Source organism: Anomalospiza imberbis, chromosome Z (genome assembly GCF_031753505.1).
Source record: "Anomalospiza imberbis isolate Cuckoo-Finch-1a 21T00152 chromosome Z, ASM3175350v1, whole genome shotgun sequence".
In the NCBI taxonomy this organism is placed as follows: Eukaryota; Metazoa; Chordata; class Aves; order Passeriformes; family Viduidae; genus Anomalospiza; species Anomalospiza imberbis.
In genome coordinates, this window is record NC_089721.1 from 70946565 (window position 1) to 70952780 (window position 6216).

General features: G+C 50.4%; 1 pseudogene; it reads left to right on the forward strand.

Annotated features, from left to right (window-relative positions):
* Nucleotides 1-320: 320 nt before the first annotated feature.
* LOC137465373 (centrosomal protein POC5-like) lies at nt 321-4376 on the forward strand (annotated as a pseudogene).
* Nucleotides 4377-6216: the final 1840 nt, after the last annotated feature.

Below are 6216 nucleotides of genomic sequence, written 5' to 3' on the forward strand. Positions count from 1 at the left end.
TGGGGGCTGCTGTCAGAGAATTCAGCAGCTCCCAGTGCCCATCCCAGAGCCAGTGCTCCTGTGGTGCCTGCTTGGGGCAGCCAGGCACCGCAGCTGCAGCACTGAGGGTGACATCCCTGTTGTCCCCGTGGTGGCTGCAGGGCAGGTGACAGGGCTCAGGGAGACAGGAAGGTGTCCTTCCCCAGGGGCATTTCCTGCCTTTTATTCCTTTCCTTGGCACTGCCAGTGGCCATGGCCTCTCCCTACTGCAGCGTGTGACGCCAGTGAGGAGAAGCACCTCCTGGTCTTGAGCTGTCCCCAGTGTGCTGCAGAGCACAGGAATGGCCACAGGGACAGACAGCAACTGCCCCATCTGCCAGGACACTTGGGATGAGGTAGCTATTAACTTGACCCGAGCATTACAAAAGCAAAAGGAGAGAGTAGTGCTGATGAGAGCATTTACACCGTGGCCGATTCAGCATGTTAAACCCAAACAAGAGGAATATGCAATTACAATGGCAGAGAGACATTTCCACACAACTTTGATGAAGAAAGTATGGGCCGCATGGCACTCTGTTAGTGAAGACAGATGGAAAAACAAAGTAACAAGAGCCTGTCAGTTAAGGGCAGAAGATGTGTGTGTTCAGCTCGCCAATGATTGTGAAGCGAAAATTGCAGAGTTAACTGCTGCTCTGGAACTGACAAGAGCTGAGATTCTGTGACTGCATACTGAAAGAGATCAGTATAAAGCCACCATGAAGAAAGCCTTTCTGCGTGGTGTTTGTGCTTTGAATCTGGAAGCAGTGACCATGTTTCAAAGCCAGGACAGTAGGCCAGATGCTGATATAGGAAACAGGAGAAATGATCATGCTACCACTGGTGCAAGAAGGCCACCTCTTTCACAATATAATCAACCCTCACCAACACCTCCACCAGCAGCTGCTCTTCAGAGGGTAAACATGTTTTGTAGCCACCTGGCTCATGCAAGCACTCCTGAGACTGTAGGAATGTGTCCTCTTATTGATGGAGTAAAAACATTACCCTTTGTATACTTAAAAAGGACAAAAGCCCAGGAGTTCCTCTCCTCATTTGGTTAAAAGACACCTCATAGGACCTTGGAGACTTCACTTCAAACTTAAGGATATCTAGCTGGACAGAAACCAAAAAGTCCCGCCTCAGCAGTTCACTAGAAAAAGAAGAGAACAAAATAGGTAAATCGCTTTTGTGAAGTGTTTAGCAGGAGCAAGAACCTCTTGCCCTGGCTCGGTTTTTCTCTGTAAAGAGGTTTTTTATTTTGCCTTTTATTAAAACTTTTTTGTTTCCAGCACTGTCACAGGAGCCATCCTGCTACTTTTATGCCACGTGAGGTAGCTGAGCTATCTAGGGTATAGTACTTGTCTATGAGAGCTTATAAAACCTGGCTCGAATAGACAAAGTGTTATGAGACCAGACTAGATTCTGATTCTCCAGTTATCATCACTAGCATAATATCAGGATCTGGTGTGACATCAACTCAAAAACTGCCAATGGCAAAAGTAATAACATCTGCATAACAGAAAGCAGGAAGAACAATCACTGCTTGAATCACAGGCTGAGCTGATATGGGACAAAAATCCAGAGCTTCTAGGAGTTTAACAGCGATGAGAGTTGCTCCACCCATGAGTTCAGTTATTGTTGAGAAGCATCATCCAGTCACTCAGCAAGCCATATCACAAGCCACTGCTGCTGAGTATCCTTGAACTGTGCTTCATACTTCTGGCTCTACGGCTGTGAGACCTGCAGGACAAGCTGGGTGAGCGCTTCAGGGCCAAACTCACACCAGTGTTCAGTCAATGGAAGTTGTTAACTGTCTGACTGTCTTTCTCGCCAGTAGGGGTTTTTAATCAAGGTACCTCTTCCCAGTCTTTTCTGATTTGATGGAGTAAGGCCTAAACTACATATCATGTTTTTACCCTTTTCTAAAAAATGAAGGTTTAAGTAAACTGCTTTTATAATATAACCTGGAGGGGGAAAGAAGAACTTGGATCTGTTGTTCTACCTCCAAACTTTTATTATGAATTCAAACACTTTTTATTTATGGCATTTTAAAATAAAGGATACAGTGTGGAAAAAAAAAGGGGGGGGGAGAAAATAAAATGGACTCCCCTGCTAAACAACAGAGACTTGTCTCATCTGTTTTCCCTACTGCTGGTAGCGGCCTCCCTGGATCACTATCATCACTGTAGCCACACGCTGCTACAAATGGTGGGGAATGCGGGGAGACAGCCAGAACCTGGACCAGCACCCCTGTGAGTCACCTGCAGATTGATACACCCTGTGGCACCCCCATCTTCCCTGGAGGTAAAACTTACTGGGAGGGGAATTCCCAGTAAGGACACCAGCATACTGGGACTGAGCGATGGGACTAACATCTACCATCGCTCAGCGAGATGCTTACGAACAGTTTTCTCACGGGAGGGAGTTTTTAAGAGATAAAAGCGGCTACTCTGCCTGCAAAAGGACCATTAAATGGACTCTTGTCAACTTTCCCAACATGTCTGCTGCAGCTTATGGATGGTAAAGCCCTGGAGGGTACTTATGGATGGTTCTTGGAACTCGCCCCCGGTTGGGGTGAGCCCGGGATGGGGGTGAAATCTCTCCTCCAACCCGTGTCTCCAAAGAAAGACTCAGTAGTCTTCAGCTGTCCGGTCTCAAGGTAGTTTATTGTGTGTTATCTAAAAGATTTCTCCCCGAGCTGCTGCGGTCCGTTCAGCAGTCAGGCAAGGGCACACTCCGACGCCCAGGGGGCTGGTGCCCTCTTTTATATCATACATTACGTATTAGATGTTTACAGTTTCCCCAATGCCCATCACCTGTATTGAACAGTGACTTTCTACTCTAAACCAGTCTGTGAGTGCCAACATCACCAAGAACATGGAGCTTAGGAAGAAGAAGGAAAGAGGACAGGGCACACCCAAGTCCCTCCATCTTAGAACTTCTGACCCCCATGTACAAAACTCAGACCCCTCTGTACAAGGCCTAAAACCCCCCTGTACAGCACTCAAAAACTCTTCCTCTCACTTTTTGACTACTTCTACTATAATATCTGAACTTTTGTGATTTCTTGTTCTTCCTGCAAGGTTGGTAAATTGTTCCATGGATCAGGTTCAAAGCCATAGGGGTCTGTGGCTGCATTCCAGGGTCTCAAATGCTTCTGACCTGGGCCTGGAACATCCAAGAGTGTCCAAGGGACACTCTGGGTTCTGACAGATGGTTATGAACAATTGCATGCAGCATGTCGACGCCCTAGATCTGTGGTCCCCTCTCCTGTGAACCCCATGCTTTTTAGTTTCTTTGAAACTGCCTGTACCTTTTCTTACCCTTTGTTCCAAAAAGCACAGCAAAGAGTGAAAAGGCCAAAATGGCTCCAAGTTGCTATCGTCTTCTTTGTCATTTTCTGCCCCTCTGCCGTGTGCTGCAAGCTGTCCCACTGCTGCCTTCACCCTTCCTTGCACCCACCCTTCATCATCATCAGAATCCAACAGAGAAACACCTACAACACCAGTACTAAAGGCGAGCTCAAACACTAAGGACTGTGCCCCTCGTGAAAGAAGAGACCAAGAACAGCAGCCCTTCTGGTGAGAAGATTAAAAGTCAAAGGAGAACGAACTACTTACACACTAAGCAAAAATATAATAATTTAATTCAGTATCATAATTCCTGTTATTTTATTCTCTGCAATTAAGTCTCAAATGCCTTTCTGTTACTGTTAATTCAGCTTAATAATGTTCATTTTAGTTTTGTAAACCGTTAAGTCATATTCCTGAGAATCCCCTCGTTTTAACCAATTTATAAATGGAGGAATTGTGGAGCCTTCCCCTTCTGAAAAGGCTGTAATGTGATCTTAAGACTCCTCCCATGGGACACCTGATTAAACCCCACAGCCCTGTGTCTGCTCTCTCTCATTCTGCTCTCTCTGCTCTCAGCTCTCTGGGCTTTGCTCAGGCTCCCAGGCCTCTGCCCCCCTGCTCCCCCGGCACGGGGCCGGGAATAAAATGGACTCCCCTGCTAAACAACAGAGACTTGTCTCATCTGTTTTCCCTGCTGCTGGTAGTGGCTTCCCTGGATCACTATCATCACTGTAGCCACACGCTGCTACACCTGCAGAGTCAGCAGAGGCCAGTAGCCAGGCAGGGAGAACTCCGGATCGCCTGGACAAGAACAGCCCCTATGGCCCTGTGGTGTCCCCTGCACCTTCTCCACAGGGGATGCTGTCCCCAGGTGAGCGGAGGCCTTCAGGGCCGGAGTCTGTGGGCAGCCTCCTGCCCGAGGTGTGGGCAGGAATTTTCTGTCAACGACGGCACGTCCTGGAGCTCATGCGGCCAGGGCTGCACCGGAGGCTGCAGGGAATATTCTGAGACCGGTGGTGGCGGACAGGGTTTGCAGAGAGCTCCACCCTGCGAGAACTCTGCCTCCACAGTCCCAAGGTGGCAATCCTGGACCTGGGGCTGCAGAACTGCCTAGAGGAACACACGGCACCCTGGTTTGTGGCCGCATCAATGTCATTGTGGGCTGGTGCAGCAAGGAGGCCAAGAGACGGCTGCGCTCCCACGATACCAGAGAGGACAATAGTGCCAGCTCCAGCAGCTCCAGCAGCTCCAGCAGTTCCAACAGCTCCAGAACTTCCAGCAGCTCCAGCACCTCCAGCAGCTCCAGAACCTCCAGCAGCTCCAGCAACCCCAGCAGCTCCAGAACCTCCAGCAGATCCAGCAGATCCAGCAGCTCCAGCAACCCCAGCAGCTCCAGAACCTCCAGCAGATCCAGCACCTCCAGCAGCTCCAGCACCTCCAGCAGCTCCAGCACCTCCAGCAACCCCAGCAGCTCCAGAACCTCCAGCAGATCCAGAACCTCCAGCAGCCCCAGCACCTCCAGCACATCCAGCGACCCCAGCAGCTCCAGCAGCTCCAGAACCTCCAGCAGTTCCAACAGCTCCAGAACCTCCAGCAGCTCCAGCACCTCCAGCAGCTCTAGCAGCTCCAGAACCTCCAGCAGCTCCAGAACCTCCAGCAGCTCCAGCACCTCCAGCACCTCCAGCAGCTCCAGAACCTCCAGCAGCTCCAGCAACCCCAGCAGCTCCAGAACCTCCAGCAGATCCAGCACCTCCAGCAGCTCTAGCACCTCCAGAACCTCCAGCAGCTCCAGCACCTCCAGCAACCCCAGCAGCTCCAGAACCTCCAGCAGATCCAGCACCTCCAGCAGCTCCAGCACCTCTAGCAGCTCCAGCACCTCCAGCAACCCCAGCACCTCCAGCAGATCCAGCAGCCCCAGGAGCTCCAGCAACCCCAGCAGCTCCAGCAACCCCAGCAGATCCAGAACCTCCAGCAGATCCAGCAGCTCCAGCAGCTCTAGCAGCTCCAGCACCTCCAGCATCCCCAGCAGCTCCAGAACCTCCAGCAGATCCAGCAGATCCAGCAGCCCCAGCAGCTCCAGCAACCCCAGCAGCTCCAGAACCTCCAGCAGCCCCAGCACCTCCAGCACATCCAGCGACCCCAGCAGCTCCAGCAGCTCCAGAACCTCCAACAGCTCCAGAACCTCCAGCAGCTCCAGCAGCCCCAGCACCTCCAGTGACCCCAGCACCTCTAGCAGCTCCAGTAGCTCCAGCAGCTCCAGCCCCCGGGAGAGGACTCCTGCCAGTACCCCCGGAGGCTCCAGCATGCAGGAGAAAGCTGGGAACATCACCCAACAGCTTCCAGAGGGGCCACAGCTGTCCCCGACCCGTGCCAACTCCTGCAGAGCAGAAGTGGCCCCAGAGGAGCCGGCGGGGGACAGGTTCCTGTGCCCAGGGCAGTATCTGCAGCTGGGACCACCCCACCTTTTAAACTCCAATGTAGTGCCTGATTATTTTCTTACATTACAATGCAACTCTGAAACGTCAAGGAGTTCACTGAGGAGGAATAACAAACAAGGAGGGTACTGCAGATGTGTGTGTGAATACTTCCCTTGTCTAACTGACTGAAAAGCAATTGGTGTAATTGAACTGAAAATTTGCTTGGTATAAATTATTTCAAAATATACATTTAATAAAGTAATATGTAAATCTAAACATGAATATTGCCAAAGATTCTTTGTAATGCTCGTCTACATACTTCATGTTGATGGGAGAAATTCCTGTGGTCTTCTTCCAGTCTCACAATCATAAAGAATGTTATAAAGCAAATGACAAATAAGTATTTTCAGGTCATTCAAAAAAAATATTAA